Raw genomic sequence first — 7,500 nt, forward strand, 5'->3', positions numbered from 1 at the left:
ATGTTACTGTGAACACCGTATTCACACAGAGATAAAGTAAAAAAGCCCAAGCTGAAGCCTGTGCATCATTAATAATCCTGTGACACTATTTTGAAACTATTTATGCTGACTCCGCCCACCTACCTGTGATTGGCCTAGTCAACACTACAAACAACAAACAGCAAACAATACTGATGCAATGACCAAGGCTTTATTGTCCCAATGAGATGGCATCCTTTTTTTTTTTAATTTAAATTATAATTTACACTTAATATGTTATTATTGCATACCGTTTTATAATTTACGACAATATTGAGGTGCAGATAATTGCCACTTTTTTAAATAAGTAATATAATCAGCAGAAACTCCTGCCATTTTATAATAGTGTAAATGTAATTTATAGATATTTGCACTTGGTGTAAAGAACATATCTCTAAGGAATACTGCTATTATCACTAGTGTAAATTGTCACTTACTGTATGTTTACTGTAATTGTCACTTGGTGTAGTAGATTTTTGATGCAATTTATTATTGTTTATTTTGATATTTTATCTTTTCAAATGTTTTATTTCAAATGTTTTATTTATATTAAAAAAACAGGTCTATTAATTATAGGCCTATATAAGCAGTTTTATTTCATGCACTGATTTTCAGAAACAGCCTGTTAAACGTGAAATATGTTTCTTCTGTTTTTCACTAGGTCACAAGAGAACTATTAAGGGAATAATTTAAGACAGGTATATACTGTTATCAGCATATGTTGAGGTAGATTAGTCTCTCGTCGTCTCTGAGAGAGAAAGAAAAGAAATCTCCATCAGTTGTTTACCTTCACTGTAGTAAATTGGGATTAAGACGTTCACCTGGCATAATATTGCTTGTGGACTTCATGGTTTAAAACAAAAATATCGATTTATTCATGTTTATATTTCTTTATTATTTATAGAAATTTATCTGGCCCACCTAAAGGACATCACTGGACCCTGGCTGGACCCCCTGCAGTTTGCCTAAAGAGCAAACAGGTGTGTGGATGATGCAGTCAAAATGGGACTGCATTATGTTTGCAACACCTAGACAGTCTGTCACTCGATCAACTTCCTGACCGAGGCAGTACTTCCTTCGCCAGCTGAGGAAGTTTAACCTGCCACAGGATCTGCTGAAACAGTTCTTCTGCACTTCAGTAACTGTCTGGTTCAGCTCAGCTTCTAAATCTGACCTCAGAAGACTACAGAGGGTAGTCCGGACTGCTGAGCGAATCATCGGCTCAACCCTCCCATCTATTCAAGAACTGTACTTATCCAGAGTGAGCAAAAGGGCTGTTAAAATCACTCTGGACCCCTCACATCCAGCACACTCCCTCTTTGAACTGTTGCCATCTGGTCGATGCTTTTTTTTTTTCTTTCATTATCTGTGTCCTGTCGCTGTCATTCTGTTGCACTGTGGCGCTTCTGTCATGAAAACAAAGTCCTTGTATGTGTAAACATGGCAATAAAGCTCATTCTGATTCTGAAAAACACATGTGTGAGAGAGAAAGTCCAAAAAACAGCTCTAGTTTCCCGTCTCTCTCTATCTTTGAGTAAACCTGAATGATTAACACACACTTTCTCTCTCACACACACACTCTCTCTCTAACACAACTCACTCTCTCACACAATCACTTTCCCTCTCTCTCTCTCTCTCTCTCTCACACACACACACACACACACACACACACACACACACACACACACACACTCACTTTCTCTCTCACACACACACACACACACACACACACACACACACACACACTCTCTCTCTCACACACACACACACACACACACACACACACACACACACACACTCACTCTCTCACACTCACTCTCTCACACACTGTGAACACACACCCGGAACAGTGAACACACACACACACACACACACACACACACACACACACACACACACACACACACACACACACACTGTGAACACACACCCGGAACAGTGAACACACACACACACACACACACACACACACACACACACACACACACCGTGAACACCCACACACGTTTGTTTTTGTGTAAAGTGTGTTCATCCCATAGGTGTAATGGTTTTTATACTGTACAAACTGTATATTCTATGGCCCTACACCAACCCTACACCTAACCCTAACCCTCACAGGAAACTTTGTGCATTTTTACTTTCTCAAAAAAACTCATTCTGTATGATTTATAAGCGTGTGTGTTCACTTTTCCCGGGTGTGTGTTCACGGGGTGTGTCTTCACTGCTCCGAGTGTGTGTTCATGGTGTGTGTGTTCACTGTTCCGGGTGTTTGTTCATGGTGTGTGTGTGTGTTCACTGTTCCGGGTGTGTGTTCATGGTGTGTGTGTTCACTGTTCTGGGTGTGTGTGTGTTCACGGTGTGTGTGTGTGTGTGTGTGTTCACTGTTCCGGGTGTTTGTTCACGGTGTGTGTGTGTGTTCACTGTTCCGGGTGTGTGTTCATGGTGTGTGTGTTCACTGTTCCGGGTGTTTGTTCACGGTGTGTGTGTGTGTGTGTGTTCACTGTTCCGGGTGTTTGTTCACGGTGTGTGTGTGTGTGTGTGTTCACTGTTCCGGGTGTTTGTTCACGGTGTGTGTGTGTGTGTGTGTGTTCACTGTTCCGGGTGTTTGTTCACGGTGTGTGTGTGTGTTCACTGTTCCGGGTGTGTGTTCATGGTGTGTGTGTTCACTGTTCCGGGTGTTTGTTCACGGTGTGTGTGTGTGTGTGTTCACTGTTCCGGGTGTTTGTTCACGGTGTGTGTGTGTGTGTGTTCACTGTTCCGGGTGTTTGTTCACGGTGTGTGTGTGTGTTCACTGTTCCGGGTGTGTGTTCATGGTGTGTGTGTTCACTGTTCCGGGTGTTTGTTCACGGTGTGTGTGTGTGTGTGTTCACTGTTCCGGGTGTTTGTTCACGGTGTGTGTGTGTGTTCACTGTTCCGGGTGTTTGTTCACGGTGTGTGTGTGTGTGTGTTCATGTTCCGGGTGTTTGTTCACGGTGTGTGTGTGTGTGTGTGTGTTCACTGTTCCGGGTGTTTGTTCACGGTGTGTGTGTGTGTTCACTGTTCCGGGTGTTTGTTCACGGTGTGTGTGTGTTCACTGTTCCGGGTGTTTGTTCACGGTGTGTGTGTGTGTTCACTGTTCCGGGTGTGTGTTCATGGTGTGTGTGTTCACTGTTCTGGGTGTGTGTGTGTGTGTGTGTTCACTGTTCCGGGTGTTTGTTCACGGTGTGTGTGTGTGTTCACTGTTCCGGGTGTGTGTTCATGGTGTGTGTGTTCACTGTTCTGGGTGTGTGTGTGTGTGTTCACGGTGTGTGTGTGTGTGTGTGTTCACTGTTCCGGGTGTGTGTTCATGGTGTGTGTGTTCACTGTTCTGGGTGTGTGTGTGTGTGTGTTCACGGTGTGTGTGTGTGTTCACTGTTCCGGGTGTGTGTTCCCGGTGTGTGTGTGTGTGTGTTCACGGTGTGTGTTCACTGTTCACTGTGTTCACGGTGTGTGTGTGCTCCCTGTTCCGGGTGTGTGTTCACGGTGTGTGTGTGTGAGTGTTCACAGCTCCGGGTGTGTGTTCACGGTGTGTGTGTGTGTTCACTGCTCCGGGTGTGTGTTCACGGTGTGTTTTCACTGTTCCGGGTGTGTGTTCACGGTGTGTGTGTGTGTGTGTGTGTTCACAGCTCCGGGTGTGTGTTCACGGTGTGTGTTCACTGTTCCAGGTGTGTGTTCACGGTTTGTGTGTATGTGTGTGTGTTCACTGCTCCAGGTGTGTGTTCACGGTGTGTGTGTGTGTTCACTGTTCCGGGTGTGTGTTCACGGTGTGTGTTCACTGTTCCAGGTGTGTGTTCACGGTGTGTGTGTGTGTGTGTTCACAGCTCCGGGTGTGCGTTCACGGTGTGTGTGTGTGTTCACTGCTCCGGGTGTGTGTTCACGGTTTGTGTGTGTGTGTGTGTTCACTGTTCCAGGTGTGTGTTCACGATGTGTGTGTGTGTTCACTGCTCTAGGTGTGTGTTCATGGTGTGTGTGTTCACTGTTCCGGGTGTTTGTTCACGGTGTGTGTATGTGTGTTCACTGTTCCGGGTGTGTGTTCATGGTGTGTGTGTTCACTGTTCTGGGTGTGTGTGTGTGTGTGTGTTCACGGTGTGTGTGTGTGTGTGTGTGTGTTCACTGTTCCGGGTGTGTGTTCATGGTGTGTGTGTTCACTGTTCTGGGTGTGTGTGTGTGTGTGTTCACGGTGTGTGTGTGTAGGTGTGTGTTCATGGTGTGTGTGTTCACTGTTCTGGGTGTGTGTGTGTGTGTTCACGGTTTGTGTGTGTGTTCACTGTTCCGGGTGTGTGTTCCCGGTGTGTGTGTGTGTGTGTGTTCACGGTGTGTGTTCACTGTTCACTGTGTTCACGGTGTGTGTGTGCTCCCTGTTCCGGGTGTGTGTTCACGGTGTGTGTGTTCACAGCTCCGGGTGTGTGTTCACGGTGTGTGTGTGTGTTCACTGCTCCGGGTGTGTGTTCACGGTGTGTTTTCACTGTTCCAGGTGTGTGTTCACGGTGTGTGTGTGTGTGTGTGTTCACAGCTCCGGGTGTGTGTTCACGGTGTGTCTGTGTGTTCCCGGTTCCGTGTGTGTGTGTTCACTGCTCCGGGTGTGTGTTCACGGTGTGTGTGTGTGTGTTCACTGCTCCGGGTGTGTGTTCACTGTTCTGGGTGTGTGTTCACGGTGTGTCTGTGTGTTCCCGGTTCCGGGTGTGTGTGTTCACTGCTCCGGGTGTGTGTTCACTGTTCCAGGTGTGTGTTCACGATGTGTGTGTGTGTTCACTGCTCTAGGTGTGTGTTCATGGTGTGTGTGTGTGTGTGTGTGTGTGTTCACTGTTCCAGGTGTGTGTTCACGATGTGTGTGTGTGTTCACTGCTCCGGGTGTGTGTTCACGGTGTGTGTGTGTGTGTGTTCACTGCTCCGGGTGTGTGTTCACTGTTCTGGGTGTGTGTTCACGGTGTGTGTGTGTGTGTTCACTGCTCCGGGTGTGTGTGTGTGTTCACTGTTCCAGGTGTGTGTTCACGATGTGTGTGTGTGTTCACTGCTCTAGGTGTGTGTTCATGGTGTGTGTGTGTGTGTGTTCACTGCTCCGGGTGTGTGTGTGTGTGTTCACTGTTCCAGGTGTGTGTTCACGATGTGTGTGTGTGTTCACTGCTCTAGGTGTGTGTTCATGGTGTGTGTGTGTGTGTGTTCACTGTTCTGAACATGAATTCTGAGTATGGGTCACCATACTTGGCTGTATGTCACGTCACTCACTGTCACTTTAGTTCAAACGAAATAATGACTGCATTTATTAATCTTAGTTCATGTTAATTTCAACTTTTAATATTACATTATAAAATTAAAAGTTATGTCTGCTACTATAGATCAATGTAGCTAAAATTAACTAACAATAAATATATTTATTAATCAGTGTTAACAAATAATATTAAGAAGGACAACAATTAGTTATTGCACACTGTTAGTTAATGTTAACCTGCTTTAACTAAAGTTAACTAATGGGAATTTAATGTAAAGGATTACCTATTGTTCTTTCATTCATTTGAACTTTAATCTTTTGCACTCTGATCTTGAAACACGTGTTTACTTTATATTTTTTTTGTATGTATTTTCTTAAATAAAGTTAGGAGGACAACACTTTTTTTACTTATTAAAACCATATACAGTGATTAAAGCTTCAACAACTACTGTGAAAATTTGATACCTTCATATACCTAATATACATACTGTACTTTCAGTATTCTGATTAATTAAATAATTGTGAAGTTTCTCTATATATTTCCTCATTAAGCTAAAACACAAAATGTAAAAATTTGCATTGCACTCCTACATTGTTTAAATGTGCTCAAGTAAGTAAGTGTCAAGCCCACAGTGTTCAATCACTCTGGACAGGAGACACGAAGCACTGAACGCACCACAGAAACTCATTAGTTGCTCTTAGACGCAAGTTAACTAGTGATATTTTACAGTACACCTGTCTGAAATGCCACAGAAGAAAGCAAGTGCACAAACCTCCTGCTGCTCTGATTGGTCGATCAGGTCGGAGCTTTAGTGCTGAGCTGCAGACTGCAGACACATGGCAGTGAATACACAGCGTTCATAGATCTCACCCGCTTATTCACACACACACACACACACACTCGCTCTCACTCTGTGTGTGTGTTTGTTTAACCTTCAGGATGAAGTCCAACAAAAGCAGCTCCAGCTCGTCATGTTTCAGCGGCCTGTTGTGAGCTGGTCTCAGATCAGATCAAATCAGATCAGATCACTGTATATTTGAGACAGACAGGTGTGTGTGTGTGTGTTCACTGTTCCGGGTGTGTGTTCATGGTGTGTGTGTTCACTGTTCTGGGTGTGTGTGTGTGTGTGTGTTCACGGTGTGTGTGTGTAGGTGTGTGTTCATGGTGTGTGTGTTCACTGTTCTGGGTGTGTGTGTGTGTGTTCACGGTGTGTGTGTGTGTTCACTGTTCCGGGTGTGTGTTCCCGGTGTGTGTGTGTGTGTTCACGGTGTGTGTTCACTGTTCACTGTGTTCACGGTGTGTGTGTGCTCCCTGTTCCGGGTGTGTGTTCACGGTGTGTGTGTGTGTGTGTGTTCACAGCTCCGGGTGTGTGTTCACGGTGTGTGTGTGTGTTCACTTATTAAAACTTTTTAATAAGTGTGTTTTAGCTTAATATGGAAATATATAGAGAAACTTCACAATTATTTAATTAATCAGAATACTGAAAGTACAGTATGTATATTAGGTATATGAAGGTATCAAATTTTCACAGTAGTTGTTGAAGCTTTAATCACTGTATATGGTTTTAATAAGTAAAAAACGTTTACAGATCACTGTATATTTGAGACAGACAGGTGCTGGTTTTAGAGGTTTAATGTTTTGACAGATTACTAGCTGCTCTCCCATTATTGGGCCGAATGATTCTCTCTGCTTAACTGTTCCATTCGGTGACGAGTACGAGTATGGCTTTATGTTCCACTGTGGTGCTCAGGGCTGTATTAACCATTGGGCTAAGCAGCTGACGCCCCGGGGCCCGAGCAAGGAGGGGGCCCCTGATTGGCTGTGGAGGACAGTAGATATATCAAGTCGATTTGTTGCGTGTTGCTTGTAGTGTGATCAGCGTAGAGAATTCTGGACCGAGAACGGTTTGTATTCGTGCCTCGACTGGATTAATTTAAAATAAAACAGAAAAAATATATATATATATATTTATTAGGGCTGTCATCGTTACCGCGTTATCGCATGAAGTACAGACTGAACAGATTGCCAACATCCCAGCGCTGTGTGGCCAGATGAGACGCTAACTATGTTTCTCGACTGCATAACAGTCTCGCTGGTCAAGTTTTGATGGATGAAGACTGCAGTCAAGGTAAAGGAGATTGCGTTGGCGTACAGGAGTCGTACAGTAGGCTCGTAAACACACATGAACACATGACAGAAGATAAGCTTGTGTAATTCTCCAAGGACAGTTGATCTGCACGTCAGCAATCGGTTC

At 44.5% G+C, this 7,500-nt stretch overlaps 1 protein-coding gene across 4 annotated transcripts in view; it reads right to left on the minus strand.

The window, feature by feature from the left end:
• The window catches only part of slc2a9l2 (solute carrier family 2 member 9, like 2), a 55,210-nt gene that overhangs the window by 43,944 nt on the left and 3,766 nt on the right, over positions 1–7,500 (minus strand). The window contains exon 1 of one of the 4 annotated variants that reach the window (XM_059521203.1): positions 6,019–6,146. The exons of the other annotated variants lie outside the window; for them this stretch is intronic. The gene's annotated coding sequence lies outside the window, so the exon portion shown is untranslated. Of the gene's footprint in view, positions 1–6,018; positions 6,147–7,500 lie in introns of those variants that run through there. 4 annotated transcript variants of the gene reach the window in all.

The sequence above is a fragment of the Carassius carassius genome, chromosome 33 (assembly GCF_963082965.1).
Source record: "Carassius carassius chromosome 33, fCarCar2.1, whole genome shotgun sequence".
Classification (NCBI taxonomy): domain Eukaryota; kingdom Metazoa; phylum Chordata; class Actinopteri; order Cypriniformes; family Cyprinidae; genus Carassius; species Carassius carassius.